The sequence below is a fragment of the Crassostrea angulata genome, chromosome 2, assembly GCF_025612915.1.
Source record: "Crassostrea angulata isolate pt1a10 chromosome 2, ASM2561291v2, whole genome shotgun sequence".
In the NCBI taxonomy this organism is placed as follows: Eukaryota; Metazoa; Mollusca; class Bivalvia; order Ostreida; family Ostreidae; genus Magallana; species Magallana angulata.
This window is the reverse complement of record NC_069112.1, coordinates 50,607,135-50,623,992: the sequence shown is the minus strand read 5'-3', so window position 1 is coordinate 50,623,992 and position 16,858 is coordinate 50,607,135.

Sequence of the window (16,858 nt, the reverse complement as noted above, 5' to 3'; positions counted from 1 at the left end):
CTTCCTGAGGATGCTTCCTTTTTAATTTGAGCTTTCCTGGCGTCATAGTTTTTGAGAAGAAAGTTTAAAGATTTTCTCTATATATTCCTATGTAAAACTTGATCCCCCTACTGTGGCCCTACCCTACCCCCGGGGACCATGATTTGAACAAATAAAAATATTCACTTCTTGAGGATGCTTCAATTTTAATTTGAGCTTTCCTGGCGTCATAGTTTTTGGGAAGAAAGTTTAAAGATTTTCTCTATATATTCCTATGTAAAACTTGATCCCCCTACTGTGGCCCAACCCTACCCCCGGGGACCATGATTTGAACAAACTAAAATCTACACTACCTGAGGATGCTTCCATTTTAATTTGAGCTTTCCTGGCGTCATAGTTTTTAGAAGAAAGTTTAAAGATTTTCTCTATATATTCCTATGTAAAACTTGATCCCCCTACTGTGGCCTTACCCTTCCCCCGGGGACCATGATTTGAACAAACAAGAATATTCACTTCCTGAGGATGCTTCCATTTTAATTTGAGCTTTCCTGGCGTCATAGTTTTTGAGAAGAAAGTTTAAAGATTTTCTCTATATATTCCTATGTAAAACTTGATCCCCCTACTGTGGCCCTACCCTACCCCCGGGGACCATGATTTGAACAAATAAAAATATTCACTTCTTGAGGATGCTTCAATTTTAATTTGAGCTTTCCTGGCGTCATAGTTTTTGGGAAGAAAGTTTAAAGATTTTCTCTATATATTCCTATGTAAAACTTGATCCCCCTACTGTGGCCCAACCCTACCCCCGGGGACCATGATTTGAACAAACTAAAATCTACACTACCTGAGGATGCTTCCATTTTAATTTGAGCTTTCCTGGCGTCATAGTTTTTAGAAGAAAGTTTAAAGATTTTCTCTATATATTCCTATGTAAAACTTGATCCCCCTACTGTGGCCTTACCCTTCCCCCGGGGACCATGATTTGAACAAACAAGAATATTCACTTCCTGAGGATGCTTCCATTTTAATTTGAGCTTTCCTGGCGTCATAGTTTTTGAGAAGAAAGTTTAAAGATTTTCTCTATATATTCCTATGTAAAACTTGATCCCCCTACTGTGGCCCTACCCTACCCCTTGGGACCATGATTTGAACAAACAAGAATATTCACTTCCTGAGGATGCTTCCATTTTAATTTGAGCTTTCCTGGCGTCATAGTTTTTGAGAAGAAAGTTTAAAGATTTTCTCTATATATTCCTATGTAAAATTTGATCCCCCTACTGTGGCCCTACCCTACCCCAGGGGACCATGATTTGAATAAACAAGAATATTCACTTCCTGAGGATGCTTCCATTTTAATTTGAGCTTTCCTGGCGTCATAGTTTTTGAGAAGAAAGTTTAAAGATTTTCTCTATATATTCCTATGTAAAACTTGATCCCCCTACTGTGGCCCAACCCTACCCCCGGGGACCATGATTTGAACAAACTAAAATCTACACTACCTGAGGATGCTTCCAATTTAATTTCAGCTTTCCAGGCGTCATAGTTTTTGGGAAGAAAGTTTAAAGATTTTCTCTATATATTCCTATGTAAAACTTGATCCCCCTACTGTGGCCCTACCCTACCCCCGGGGACCATGATTTGAACAAACAAAAATACTCACTTCTTGAGGATGCTTCCATTTTAATTTGAGCTTTCCTTGCGTCATAGTTTTTGGGAAGAAAGTTTAAAGATTTTCTCTATATATTCCTATGTAAAACTTGATCCCCCTACTGTGGCCCTACCCTACCCCCGGGGACCATGATTTGAACAAACTAAAATCTACACTACCTGAGGATGCTTCCATTTTAATTTGAGCTTTCCTGGCGTCATAGTTTTTGAGAAGAAAGTTTAAAGATTTTCTCTATATATTCCTATGTAAAACTTGATCCCCCTACTGTGGCCCTACCCTACCCCCGGGGACCATGATTTGAACAAACAAGAATATTCACTTCCTGAGGATGCTTCCATTTTAATTTGAGCTTTCCTGGCGTCATAGTTTTTGAGAAGAAAGTTTAAAGATTTCCTCTATATATTCTTATGTAAAATTTGATCCCCCTACTGTGGCCCTACCCTACCCCAGGGGACCATGATTTGAATAAAGAAGAATATTCACTTCCTGAGGATGCTTCCATTTTAATTTGAGCTTTCCTGGCGTCATACTTTTTGAGAAGAAAGTTTAAAGATTTTCTCTATATATTCCTATGTAAAACTTGATCCCCCTACTGTGGCCCTACCCTACCCCTTGGGACCATGATTTGAACAAACAAGAATATTCACTTCCTGAGGATGCTTCCATTTTAATTTGAGCTTTCCTGGCGTCATAGTTTTTGAGAAGAAAGTTTAAAGATTTTCTCTATATATTCCTATGTAAAATTTGATCCCCCTACTGTGGCCCTACCCTACCCCAGGGGACCATGATTTGAATAAACAAGAATATTCACTTCCTGAGGATGCTTCCATTTTAATTTGAGCTTTCCTGGCGTCATAGTTTTTGAGAAGAAAGTTTAAAGATTTTCTCTATATATTCCTATGTAAAACTTGATCCCCCTACTGTGGCCCAACCCTACCCCCGGGGACCATGATTTGAACAAACTAAAATCTACACTACCTGAGGATGCTTCCAATTTAATTTCAGCTTTCCAGGCGTCATAGTTTTTGGGAAGAAAGTTTAAAGATTTTCTCTATATATTCCTATGTAAAACTTGATCCCCCTACTGTGGCCCTACCCTACCCCCGGGGACCATGATTTGAACAAACAAAAATACTCACTTCTTGAGGATGCTTCCATTTTAATTTGAGCTTTCCTGGCGTCATAGTTTTTGGGAAGAAAGTTTAAAGATTTTCTCTATATATTCCTATGTAAAACTTGATCCCCCTACTGTGGCCCTACCCTACCCCCGGGGACCATGATTTGAACAAACTAAAATCTACACTACCTGAGGATGCTTCCATTTTAATTTGAGCTTTCCTGGCGTCATAGTTTTTGAGAAGAAAGTTTAAAGATTTCCTCTATATATTCCTATGTAAAACTTGATCCCCCTACTGTTGCCCTACCCTACCCCCGGGGACCATGATTTGAACAAACAAGAATATTCACTTCCTGAGGATGCTTCCATTTTAATTTGAGCTTTCCTGGCGTCATAGTTTTTGAGAAGAAAGTTTAAAGATTTCCTCTATATATTCTTATGTAAAATTTGATCCCCCTACTGTGGCCCTACCCTACCCCAGGGGACCATGATTTGAATAAAGAAGAATATTCACTTCCTGAGGATGCTTCCATTTTAATTTGAGCTTTCCTGGCGTCAGAGTTTTTGAGAAGAAAGTTTAAAGATTTTCTCTATATATTCCTATGTAAAACTTGATCCCCCTACTGTGGCCCTACCCTACCCCCGGGGACCATGATTTGAACAAATAAAAATATTCACTTCTTGAGGATGCTTCAATTTTAATTTGAGCTTTCCTGGCGTCATAGTTTTTGGGAAGAAAGTTTAAAGATTTTCTCTATATATTCCTATGTAAAACTTGATCCCCCTACTGTGGCCCAACCCTACCCCCGGGGACCATGATTTGAACAAACTAAAATCTACACTACCTGAGGATGCTTCCATTTTAATTTGAGCTTTCCTGGCGTCATAGTTTTTAGAAGAAAGTTTAAAGATTTTCTCTATATATTCCTATGTAAAACTTGATCCCCCTACTGTGGCCTTACCCTTCCCCCGGGGACCATGATTTGAACAAACAAGAATATTCACTTCCTGAGGATGCTTCCATTTTAATTTGAGCTTTCCTGGCGTCATAGTTTTTGAGAAGAAAGTTTAAAGATTTTCTCTATATATTCCTATGTAAAACTTGATCCCCCTACTGTGGCCCTACCCTACCCCTTGGGACCATGATTTGAACAAACAAGAATATTCACTTCCTGAGGATGCTTCCATTTTAATTTGAGCTTTCCTGGCGTCATAGTTTTTGAGAAGAAAGTTTAAAGATTTTCTCTATATATTCCTATGTAAAATTTGATCCCCCTACTGTGGCCCTACCCTACCCCAGGGGACCATGATTTGAATAAACAAGAATATTCACTTCCTGAGGATGCTTCCATTTTAATTTGAGCTTTCCTGGCGTCATAGTTTTTGAGAAGAAAGTTTAAAGATTTTCTCTATATATTCCTATGTAAAACTTGATCCCCCTACTGTGGCCCAACCCTACCCCCGGGGACCATGATTTGAACAAACTAAAATCTACACTACCTGAGGATGCTTCCAATTTAATTTCAGCTTTCCAGGCGTCATAGTTTTTGGGAAGAAAGTTTAAAGATTTTCTCTATATATTCCTATGTAAAACTTGATCCCCCTACTGTGGCCCTACCCTACCCCCGGGGACCATGATTTGAACAAACAAAAATACTCACTTCTTGAGGATGCTTCCATTTTAATTTGAGCTTTCCTTGCGTCATAGTTTTTGGGAAGAAAGTTTAAAGATTTTCTCTATATATTCCTATGTAAAACTTGATCCCCTACTGTGGCCCTACCCTACCCCCGGGGACCATGATTTGAACAAACTAAAATCTACACTACCTGAGGATGCTTCCATTTTAATTTGAGCTTTCCTGGCGTCATACTTTTTGAGAAGAAAGTTTAAAGATTTCCTCTATATATTCCTATGTAAAACTTGATCCCCCTACTGTGGCCCTACCCTACCCCCGGGGACCATGATTTGAACAAACAAGAATATTCACTTCCTGAGGATGCTTCCATTTTAATTTGAGCTTTCCTGGCGTCATAGTTTTTGAGAAGAAAGTTTAAAGATTTCCTCTATATATTCTTATGTAAAATTTGATCCCCCTACTGTGGCCCTACCCTACCCCAGGGGACCATGATTTGAATAAAGAAGAATATTCACTTCCTGAGGATGCTTCCATTTTAATTTGAGCTTTCCTGGCGTCATACTTTTTGAGAAGAAAGTTTAAAGATTTTCTCTATATATTCCTATGTAAAACTTGATCCCCCTACTGTGGCCCTACCCTACCCCTTGGGACCATGATTTGAACAAACAAGAATATTCACTTCCTGAGGATGCTTCCATTTTAATTTGAGCTTTCCTGGCGTCATAGTTTTTGAGAAGAAAGTTTAAAGATTTTCTCTATATATTCCTATGTAAAATTTGATCCCCCTACTGTGGCCCAACCCTACCCCCGGGGACCATGATTTGAACAAACTAAAATCTACACTACCTGAGGATGCTTCCATTTTAATTTGAGCTTTCCTGGCGTCATAGTTTTTAGAAGAAAGTTTAAAGATTTTCTCTATATATTCCTATGTAAAACTTGATCCCCCTACTGTGGCCTTACCCTTCCCCCGGGGACCATGATTTGAACAAACAAGAATATTCACTTCCTGAGGATGCTTCCATTTTAATTTGAGCTTTCCTGGCGTCATAGTTTTTGAGAAGAAAGTTTAAAGATTTTCTCTATATATTCCTATGTAAAACTTGATCCCCCTACTGTGGCCCTACCCTACCCCTTGGGACCATGATTTGAACAAACAAGAATATTCACTTCCTGAGGATGCTTCCATTTTAATTTGAGCTTTCCTGGCGTCATAGTTTTTGAGAAGAAAGTTTAAAGATTTTCTCTATATATTCCTATGTAAAATTTGATCCCCCTACTGTGGCCCTACCCTACCCCAGGGGACCATGATTTGAATAAACAAGAATATTCACTTCCTGAGGATGCTTCCATTTTAATTTGAGCTTTCCTGGCGTCATAGTTTTTGAGAAGAAAGTTTAAAGATTTTCTCTATATATTCCTATGTAAAACTTGATCCCCCTACTGTGGCCCAACCCTACCCCCGGGGACCATGATTTGAACAAACTAAAATCTACACTACCTGAGGATGCTTCCAATTTAATTTCAGCTTTCCAGGCGTCATAGTTTTTGGGAAGAAAGTTTAAAGATTTTCTCTATATATTCCTATGTAAAACTTGATCCCCCTACTGTGGCCCTACCCTACCCCCGGGGACCATGATTTGAACAAACAAAAATACTCACTTCTTGAGGATGCTTCCATTTTAATTTGAGCTTTCCTTGCGTCATAGTTTTTGGGAAGAAAGTTTAAAGATTTTCTCTATATATTCCTATGTAAAACTTGATCCCCTACTGTGGCCCTACCCTACCCCCGGGGACCATGATTTGAACAAACTAAAATCTACACTACCTGAGGATGCTTCCATTTTAATTTGAGCTTTCCTGGCGTCATACTTTTTGAGAAGAAAGTTTAAAGATTTCCTCTATATATTCCTATGTAAAACTTGATCCCCCTACTGTGGCCCTACCCTACCCCCGGGGACCATGATTTGAACAAACAAGAATATTCACTTCCTGAGGATGCTTCCATTTTAATTTGAGCTTTCCTGGCGTCATAGTTTTTGAGAAGAAAGTTTAAAGATTTCCTCTATATATTCTTATGTAAAATTTGATCCCCCTACTGTGGCCCTACCCTACCCCAGGGGACCATGATTTGAATAAAGAAGAATATTCACTTCCTGAGGATGCTTCCATTTTAATTTGAGCTTTCCTGGCGTCATACTTTTTGAGAAGAAAGTTTAAAGATTTTCTCTATATATTCCTATGTAAAACTTGATCCCCCTACTGTGGCCCTACCCTACCCCTTGGGACCATGATTTGAACAAACAAGAATATTCACTTCCTGAGGATGCTTCCATTTTAATTTGAGCTTTCCTGGCGTCATAGTTTTTGAGAAGAAAGTTTAAAGATTTTCTCTATATATTCCTATGTAAAATTTGATCCCCCTACTGTGGCCCTACCCTACCCCAGGGGACCATGATTTGAATAAACAAGAATATTCACTTCCTGAGGATGCTTCCATTTTAATTTGAGCTTTCCTGGCGTCATAGTTTTTGAGAAGAAAGTTTAAAGATTTTCTCTATATATTCCTATGTAAAACTTGATCCCCCTACTGTGGCCCAACCCTACCCCCTGGGACCATGATTTGAACAAACTAAAATCTACACTACCTGAGGATGCTTCCAATTTAATTTCAGCTTTCCAGGCGTCATAGTTTTTGGGAAGAAAGTTTAAAGATTTTCTCTATATATTCCTATGTAAAACTTGATCCCCCTACTGTGGCCCTACCCTACCCCCGGGGACCATGATTTGAACAAACAAAAATACTCACTTCTTGAGGATGCTTCCATTTTAATTTGAGCTTTCCTGGCGTCATAGTTTTTGGGAAGAAAGTTTAAAGATTTTCTCTATATATTCCTATGTAAAACTTGATCCCCCTACTGTGGCCCTACCCTACCCCCGGGGACCATGATTTGAACAAACTAAAATCTACACTACCTGAGGATGCTTCCATTTTAATTTGAGCTTTCCTGGCGTCATAGTTTTTGAGAAGAAAGTTTAAAGATTTTCTCTATATATTCCTATGTAAAACTTGATCCCCCTACTGTGGCCCTACCCTACCCCCGGGGACCATGATTTGAACAAACAAGAATATTCACTTCCTGAGGATGCTTCCATTTTAATTTGAGCTTTCCTGGCGTCATAGTTTTTGAGAAGAAAGTTTAAAGATTTCCTCTATATATTCTTATGTAAAATTTGATCCCCCTACTGTGGCCCTACCCTACCCCAGGGGACCATGATTTGAATAAAGAAGAATATTCACTTCCTGAGGATGCTTCCATTTTAATTTGAGCTTTCCTGGCGTCATAGTTTTTGAGAAGAAAGTTTAAAGATTTTCTCTATATATTCCTATGTAAAACTTGATCCCCCTACTGTGTCCCAACCCTACCCCCGGGGACCATGATTTGAACAAACTAAAATCTACACTACCTGAGGATGCTTCCAATTTAATTTCAGCTTTCCAGGCGTCATAGTTTTTGGGATGAAAGTTTAAAGATTTTCTCCATATATTCCTATGTAAAACTTGATACCCCTACTGTGGCCCTACCCTACCCCCGGGGACCATGATTTGAACAAACAAAAATACTCACTTCTTGAGGATGCTTCCATTTTAATTTGAGCTTTCCTGGCGTCATAGTTTTTGGGAAGAAAGTTTAAAGATTTTCTCTATATATTCCTATGTAAAACTTGATCCCCCTACTGTGGCCCTACCCTACCCCCGGGGACCATGATTTGAACAAACAAGAATATTCGCTTCCTGAGGATGCTTCCATTTTAATTTGAGCTTTTTCTGGCGTCATAGTTTTTGAGAAGAAAGTTTAAAGATTTCCTCTATATAATCCTATGTAAAACTTGATCCCCCTACTGTGGCCCAACCCTACCTCCGGGAACCATGATTTGAACAAACTAAAATCTACACTAACTGAGAATGCTTCCATTTTAATTTGAGCTTTCCTGGCGTCATAGTTTTTGAGAAGAAAGTTTAAAGATTTCCTCTATATATTCCTATGTAAAACTTGATCCCCCTACTGTGGCCTTACCCTTCCCCCGGGGACTATGATTTGAACAAAAAAGAATATTCACTTCCTGAGGATGCTTCCATTTTAATTTGAGCTTTCCTGGCGTCATAGTTTTTGAGAAAAAAGTTTAAAAATTTTCTCTATATATTCCTATGTAAAACTTGATCCCCCTACTGTGGCCCTACCCTACCCCCGGGGACCATGATTTGAACAAACTAAAATCTACACTACCTGAGGATGCTTCCATTTTAATTTGAGCTTTCCTGGCGTCATACTTTTTGAGAAGAAAGTTTAAAGATTTTCTCAATATATTAATATGTAAAACTTGATCCCCCTACTGTGGCCCTACCCTACCCCCGGGGACCATGATTTGAACAAACAAGAATATTCACTTCCTGAGGATGCTTCCATTTTAATTTGAGCTTTCCTGGCGTCATAGTTTTTGAAAAGAAAGTTTAAAGATTTCCTCTATATATTCCTATGTAAAACTTGATCGCCCTACTGTGGCCCTACCCTAACCCCGGGGACCATGATTTGAACAAACAAGAATATTCACTTCCTGAGGATGCTTCCATTTTAATTTGAGCTTTCCTGGCGTCATAGTTTTTGAGAAGAAAGTTTAAAGATTTTCTCTATATATTCCTATGTAAAACTTGATCCCCCTACTGTGGCCCTACCCTACCCCCGGGGACCATGATTTGAACAAACTAAAATCTACACTACCTGAGGATGCTTCCATTTTAATTTGAGCTTTCCTGGCGTCATAGTTTTTGAGAAGAAAGTTTAAAGATTTTCTCCATATATTCCTATGTAAAACTTGATCCCCCTACTGTGGCCCAACCCTACCCCCGGGGACCATGATTTGAACAAACTAAAATCTACACTACCTGAGGATGCTTCCATTTTAATTTTAGCTTTCCTGGCGTCATACTTTTTTAGAAGAAAGTTTAAAGATTTTCCCTATATATTCCTATGTAAAACTTGATCCCCCTACTGTGGCCCAACCCTACCCCCGGGGACCATGATTTGAACAAACTAAAATCTACACTACCTGAGGATGCTTCCATTTTAATTTGAGCTTTTCTGGCGTCATAGTTTTTGAGAAGAAAGTTTAAAGATTTTCTCTATATATTCCTATGTAAAACTTGATCCCCCTACTGTGGCCCAACCCTACCCCCGGGGACCATGATTTGAACAAACTAAAATCTACACTACCTGAGGATGCTTCCATTTTAATTTGAGCTTTCCTGGCGTCATAGTTTTTGAGAAGAAAGTTTAAAGATTTCCTCTATATATTCCTATGTAAAACTTGATCCCCCTACTTTGGCCCTACCCTACCCCAGGGGACCATGATTTGAATAAACAAGAATATTCACTTCCTGAGGATGCTTCCATTTTAATTTGAGCTTTCCTGGCGTCATAGTTTTTGAGAAGAAAGTTTAGATTTCCTCTTTTGTTCCTATGTAAAACTTGATCCCCCTACTGTGGCCCTACCCTTCCCCCGGGGACCATGATTTGAACAAAAAAGAATATTCACTTCCCGAGGATGCTTCCATTTTAATTTGAGCTTTCCTGGCGTCATAGTTTTTGAGAAGAAAGTTTAAAGATTTTCTCTATATATTCCTATGTAAAACTTGATCCCCCTACTGTGGCCCAACCCTACCCCCGGGGACCATGATTTGAACAAACTAAAATCTACACTACCTGAGGATGCTTCCAATTTAATTTCAGCTTTCCAGGCGTCATAGTTTTTGGGAAGAAAGTTTAAAGATTTTCTCTATATATTCCTATGTAAAACTTGATCCCCCTACTGTGGCCCTACCCTACCCCCGGGGACCATGATTTGAACAAATAAAAATACTCACTTCTTGAGGATGCTTCCATTTTAATTTGAGCTTTCCTGGCGTCATAGTTTTTGGGAAGAAAGTTTAAAGATTTTCTCTATATATTCCTATGTAAAACTTGATCCCCCTACTGTGGCCCAACCCTACCCCCAGGGACCATGATTTGAACAAACTAAAATCTACACTACCTGAGGATGCTTCCATTTTAATTTGAGCTTTCCTGGCGTCATAGTTTTTAGAAGAAAGTTTAAAGATTTTCTCTATATATTCCTATGTAAAACTTGATCCCCCTACTGTGGCCTAACACTACCCCCGGGGACCATGATTTGAACAAACTAAAATCTACACTACCTGAGTATGCTTCCATTTTATTTTGAGCTTTCCTGGCGTCATAGTTTTTGAGAAGAAAGTTTAAAGATTTTCTCTATATATTCCTATGTAAAATTTGATCCCCCTACTGTGGCCTTACCCTTCCCCCGGGGACCATGATTTGAACAAACAAGAATATTCACTTCCTGAGGATGCTTCCATTTTAATTTGAGCTTTCCTGGCGTCATAGTTTTTGAGAAGAAAGTTTAAAGATTTTCTCTATATATTCCTATGTAAAACTTGATCCCCCTACTGTGGCCCTACCCTACCCCTTGGGACCATGATTTCAACAAACAAGAATATTCACTTCCTGAAGATGCTTCCATTTTAATTTGAGCTTTCCTGGCGTCATAGTTTTTGAGAAGAAAGTTTAAAGATTTTCTCTATATATTCCTATGTAAAATTTGATCCCCCTACTGTGGCCCTACCCTACCCCAGGGGACCATGATTTGAATAAACAAGAATATTCACTTCCTGAGGATGCTTCCATTTTAATTTGAGCTTTCCTGGCGTCATAGTTTTTGAGAAGAAAGTTTAAAGATTTTCTCTATATATTCCTATGTAAAACTTGATCCCCCTACTGTGGCCCAACCCTATCCCCGTGGACCATGATTTGAACAAACTAAAATCTACACTACCTGAGGATGCTTCCAATTTAATTTCAGCTTTCCAGGCGTCATAGTTTTTGGGAAGAAAGTTTAAAGATTTTCTCTATATATTCCTATGTAAAATTTGATCCCCCTACTGTGGCCCTACCCTACCCCGGGGGACCATGATTTGAACAAACAAAAATACTCACTTCTTGAGGATGCTTCCATTTTAATTTGAGCTTTCCTGGCGTCATAGTTTTTGGGAAGAAAGTTTAAAGATTTTCTCTATATATTCCTATGTAAAACTTGATCCCCCTACTGTGGCCCTACCCTACCCCCGGGGACCATGATTTGAACAAACTAAAATCTACACTACCTGAGGATGCTTCCATTTTAATTTGAGCTTTCCTGGCGTCATAGTTTTTGAGAAGAAAGTTTAAAGATTTTCTCTATATATTCCTATGTAAAACTTGATCCCCCTACTGTGGCCCTACCCTACCCCCGGGGACCATGATTTGAACAAACAAGAATATTCACTTCTTGAGGATGCTTCCATTTTAATTTGAGCTTTCCTGGCGTCATAGTTTTTGGGAAGAAAGTTTAAAGATTTTCTCTATATATTCCTATGTAAAACTTGATCCCCCTACTGTGGCCCTACCCTACCCCCGGGGACCATGATTTGAACAAACTAAAATCTACACTACCTGAGGATGCTTCCATTTTAATTTGAGCTTTCCTGGCGTCATAGTTTTTGAGAAGAAAGTTTAAAGATTTTCTCTATATATTCCTATGTAAAACTTGATCCCCCTACTGTGGCCCTACCCTACCCCCGGGGACCATGATTTGAACAAACAAGAATATTCACTTCCTGAGGATGCTTCCATTTTAATTTGAGCTTTCCTGGCGTCATAGTTTTTGAGAAGAAAGTTTAAAGATTTCCTCTATATATTCCTATGTAAAATTTGATCCCCCTACTGTGGCCCAACCCTACCCCAGGGGACCATGATTTGAATAAACAGGAATATTCACTTCCTGAGGATGCTTCCATTTTAATTTGAGCTTTCCTGGCGTCATAGTTTTTGAGAAGAAAGTTTAAAGATTTTCTCTATATATTCCTATGTAAAACTTGATCCCCCTACTGTGGCCCAACCCTACCCCCGGGGACCATGATTTGAACAAACTAAAATCTACACTACCTGAGGATGCTTCCAATTTAATTTCAGCTTTCCAGGCGTCATAGTTTTTGGGAAGAAAGTTTAAAGATTTTCTCTATATATTCCTATGTAAAACTTGATCCCCCTACTGTGGCCCTACCCTACCCCCGGGGACCATGATTTGAACAAACAAAAATACTCACTTCTTGAGGATGCTTCCATTTTAATTTGTGCTTTCCTGGCGTCATAGTTTTTGGGAAGAAAGTTTAAAGATTTTCTCTATATATTCCTATGTAAAACTTGATCCCCCTACTGTGGCCCTACCCTACCCCCGGGGACCATGATTTGAACAAACTAAAATCTACACTACCTGAGGATGCTTCCATTTTAATTTGAGCTTTCCTGGCGTCATAGTTTTTGAGAAGAAAGTTTAAAGATTTTCTCTATATATTCCTATGTAAAACTTGATCCCCCTACTGTGGCCCTACCCTACCCCCGGGGACCATGATTTGAACAAACAAGAATATTCGCTTCCTGAGGATGCTTCCATTTTAATTTGAGCTTTCCTGGCGTCATAGGTTTTGAGAAGAAAGTTTAAAGATTTCCTCTATATATTCCTATGTAAAACTTGATCCCCCTACTGTGGCCCAACCCTACCTCCGGGAACCATGATTTGAACAAACTAAAATCTACACTACCTGAGGATGCTTCCATTTCAATTTGAGCTTTCCTGGCGTCATAGTTTTTGAGAAGAAAGTTTAAAGATTTCCTCTATATATTCCTATGTAAAACTTGATCCCCCTACTGTGGCCTTACCCTTCCCCCGGGGACTATGATTTGAACAAAAAAGAATATTCACTTCCTGAGGATGCTTCCATTTTAATTTGAGCTTTCCTGGCGTCATACTTTTTTAGAAGAAAGTTTAAAGATTTTCTCAATATATTCCTATGTAAAACTTGATCCCCCTACTGTGGCCCAACCCTTCCCCCGGGGACCATGATTTGAACAAACTAAAATCTACACTACCTGAGGATGCTTCCATTTTAATTTGAGCTTTCCTGGCGTCATAGTTTTTGAGAAGAAAGTTTAAAGATTTCCTCTATATATTCCTATGTAAAACTTGATCCCCCTACTGTGGCCCTACCCTACCCCAGGGGACCATGATTTGAATAAACAAGAATATTCACTTCCTGAGGATGCTTCCATTTTAATTTGAGCTTTCCTGGCGTCATAGTTTTTGAGAAGAAAGTTTAAAGATTTCCTCTATATGTTCCTATGTAAAACTTGATCCCCCTACTGTGGCCCTACCCTTCCCCCGGGGACCATGATTTGAACAAAAAAGAATATTCACTTCCCGAGGATGCTTCCATTTTAATTTGAGCTTTCCTGGCGTCATAGTTTTTGAGAAGAAAGTTTAAAGATTTTCTCTATATATTCCTATGTAAAACTTGATCCCCCTACTGTGGCCCAACCCTACCCCCGGGGACCATGATTTGAACAAACTAAAATCTACACTTCCTGAGGATGCTTCCAATTTAATTTCAGCTTTCCAGGCGTCATAGTTTTTGGGAAGAAAGTTTAAAGATTTTCTCTATATATTCCTATGTAAAACTTGATCCCCCTACTGTGGCCCTACCCTATCCCCGGGGACCATGATTTGAACAAATAAAAATACTCACTTCTTGAGGATGCTTCCATTTTAATTTGAGCTTTCCTGGCGTCATAGTTTTTGGGAAGAAAGTTTAAAGATTTTCTCTATATATTCCTATGTAAAACTTGATCCCCCTACTGTGGCCCAACCCTACCCCCGGGGACCATGATTTGAACAAACTAAAATCTACACTACCTGAGGATGCTTCCATTTTAATTTGAGCTTTCCTGGCGTCATAGTTTTTAGAAGAAAGTTTAAAGATTTTCTCTATATATTCCTATGTAAAACTTGATCCCCCTACTGTGGCCCTACCCTACCCCCGGGGACCATGATTTGAACAAACAAGAATATTCGCTTCCTGAGGATGCTTCCATTTTAATTTGAGCTTTCCTGGCGTCATAGGTTTTGAGAAGAAAGTTTAAAGATTTTCTCTATATATTCCTATGTAAAACTTGATCCCCCTACTGTGGCCCAACCCTACCTCCGGGAACCATGATTTGAACAAACTAAAATCTACACTACCTGAGGATGCTTCCATTTCAATTTGAGCTTTCCTGGCGTCATAGTTTTTGAGAAGAAAGTTTAAAGATTTCCTCTATATATTCCTATGTAAAACTTGATCCCCCTACTGTGGCCTTACCCTTCCCCCGGGGACTATGATTTGAACAAAAAAGAATATTCACTTCCTGAGGATGCTTCCATTTTAATTTGAGCTTTCCTGGCGTCATACTTTTTTAGAAGAAAGTTTAAAGATTTTCTCAATATATTCCTATGTAAAACTTGATCCCCCTACTGTGGCCCAACCCTTCCCCCGGGGACCATGATTTGAACAAACTAAAATCTACACTACCTGAGGATGCTTCCATTTTAATTTGAGCTTTCCTGGCGTCATAGTTTTTGAGAAGAAAGTTTAAAGATTTCCTCTATATATTCCTATGTAAAACTTGATCCCCCTACTGTGGCCCTACCCTACCCCAGGGGACCATGATTTGAATAAACAAGAATATTCACTTCCTGAGGATGCTTCCATTTTAATTTGAGCTTTCCTGGCGTCATACTTTTTGAGAAGAAAGTTTAAAGATTTCCTCTATATGTTCCTATGTAAAACTTGATCCCCCTACTGTGGCCCTACCCTACCCCAGGGGACCATGATTTGAATAAACAAGAATATTCACTTCCTGAGGATGCTTCCATTTTAATTTGAGCTTTCCTGGCGTCATAGTTTTTGAGAAGAAAGTTTAAAGATTTTCTCTATATATTCCTATGTAAAACTTGATCCCCCTACTGTGGCCCAACCCTATCCCCGTGGACCATGATTTGAACAAACTAAAATCTACACTACCTGAGGATGCTTCCAATTTAATTTCAGCTTTCCAGGCGTCATAGTTTTTGGGAAGAAAGTTTAAAGATTTTCTCTATATATTCCTATGTAAAATTTGATCCCCCTACTGTGGCCCTACCCTACCCCGGGGGACCATGATTTGAACAAACAAAAATACTCACTTCTTGAGGATGCTTCCATTTTAATTTGAGCTTTCCTGGCGTCATAGTTTTTAGGAAGAAAGTTTAAAGATTTTCTCTATATATTCCTATGTAAAACTTGATCCCCCTACTGTGGCCCTACCCTACCCCCGGGGACCATGATTTGAACAAACTAAAATCTACACTACCTGAGGATGCTTCCATTTTAATTTGAGCTTTCCTGGCGTCATAGTTTTTGAGAAGAAAGTTTAAAGATTTTCTCTATATATTCCTATGTAAAACTTGATCCCCCTACTGTGGCCCTACCCTACCCCCGGGGACCATGATTTGAACAAACAAGAATATTCACTTCCTGAGGATGCTTCCATTTTAATTTGAGCTTTCCTGGCGTCATAGTTTTTGAGAAGAAAGTTTAAAGATTTCCTCTATATATTCCTATGTAAAATTTGATCCCCCTACTGTGGCCCAACCCTACCCCAGGGGACCATGATTTGAATAAACAGGAATATTCACTTCCTGAGGATGCTTCCATTTTAATTTGAGCTTTCCTGGCGTCATAGTTTTTGAGAAGAAAGTTTAAAGATTTTCTCTATATATTCCTATGTAAAACTTGATCCCCCTACTGTGGCCCAACCCTACCCCCGGGGACCATGATTTGAACAAACTAAAATCTACACTACCTGAGGATGCTTCCAATTTAATTTCAGCTTTCCAGGCGTCATAGTTTTTGGGAAGAAAGTTTAAAGATTTTCTCTATATATTCCTATGTAAAACTTGATCCCCCTACTGTGGCCCTACCCTACCCCCGGGGACCATGATTTGAACAAACAAAAATACTCACTTCTTGAGGATGCTTCCATTTTAATTTGTGCTTTCCTGGCGTCATAGTTTTTGGGAAGAAAGTTTAAAGATTTTCTCTATATATTCCTATGTAAAACTTGATCCCCCTACTGTGGCCCTACCCTACCCCCGGGGACCATGATTTGAACAAACTAAAATCTACACTACCTGAGGATGCTTCCATTTTAATTTGAGCTTTCCTGGCGTCATAGTTTTTGAGAAGAAAGTTTAAAGATTTTCTCTATATATTCCTATGTAAAACTTGATCCCCCTACTGTGGCCCTACCCTACCCCCGGGGACCATGATTTGAACAAACAAGAATATTCGCTTCCTGAGGATGCTTCCATTTTAATTTGAGCTTTCCTGGCGTCATAGGTTTTGAGAAGAAAGTTTAAAGATTTCCTCTATATATTCCTATGTAAAACTTGATCCCCCTACTGTGGCCCAACCCTACCTCCGGGAACCAT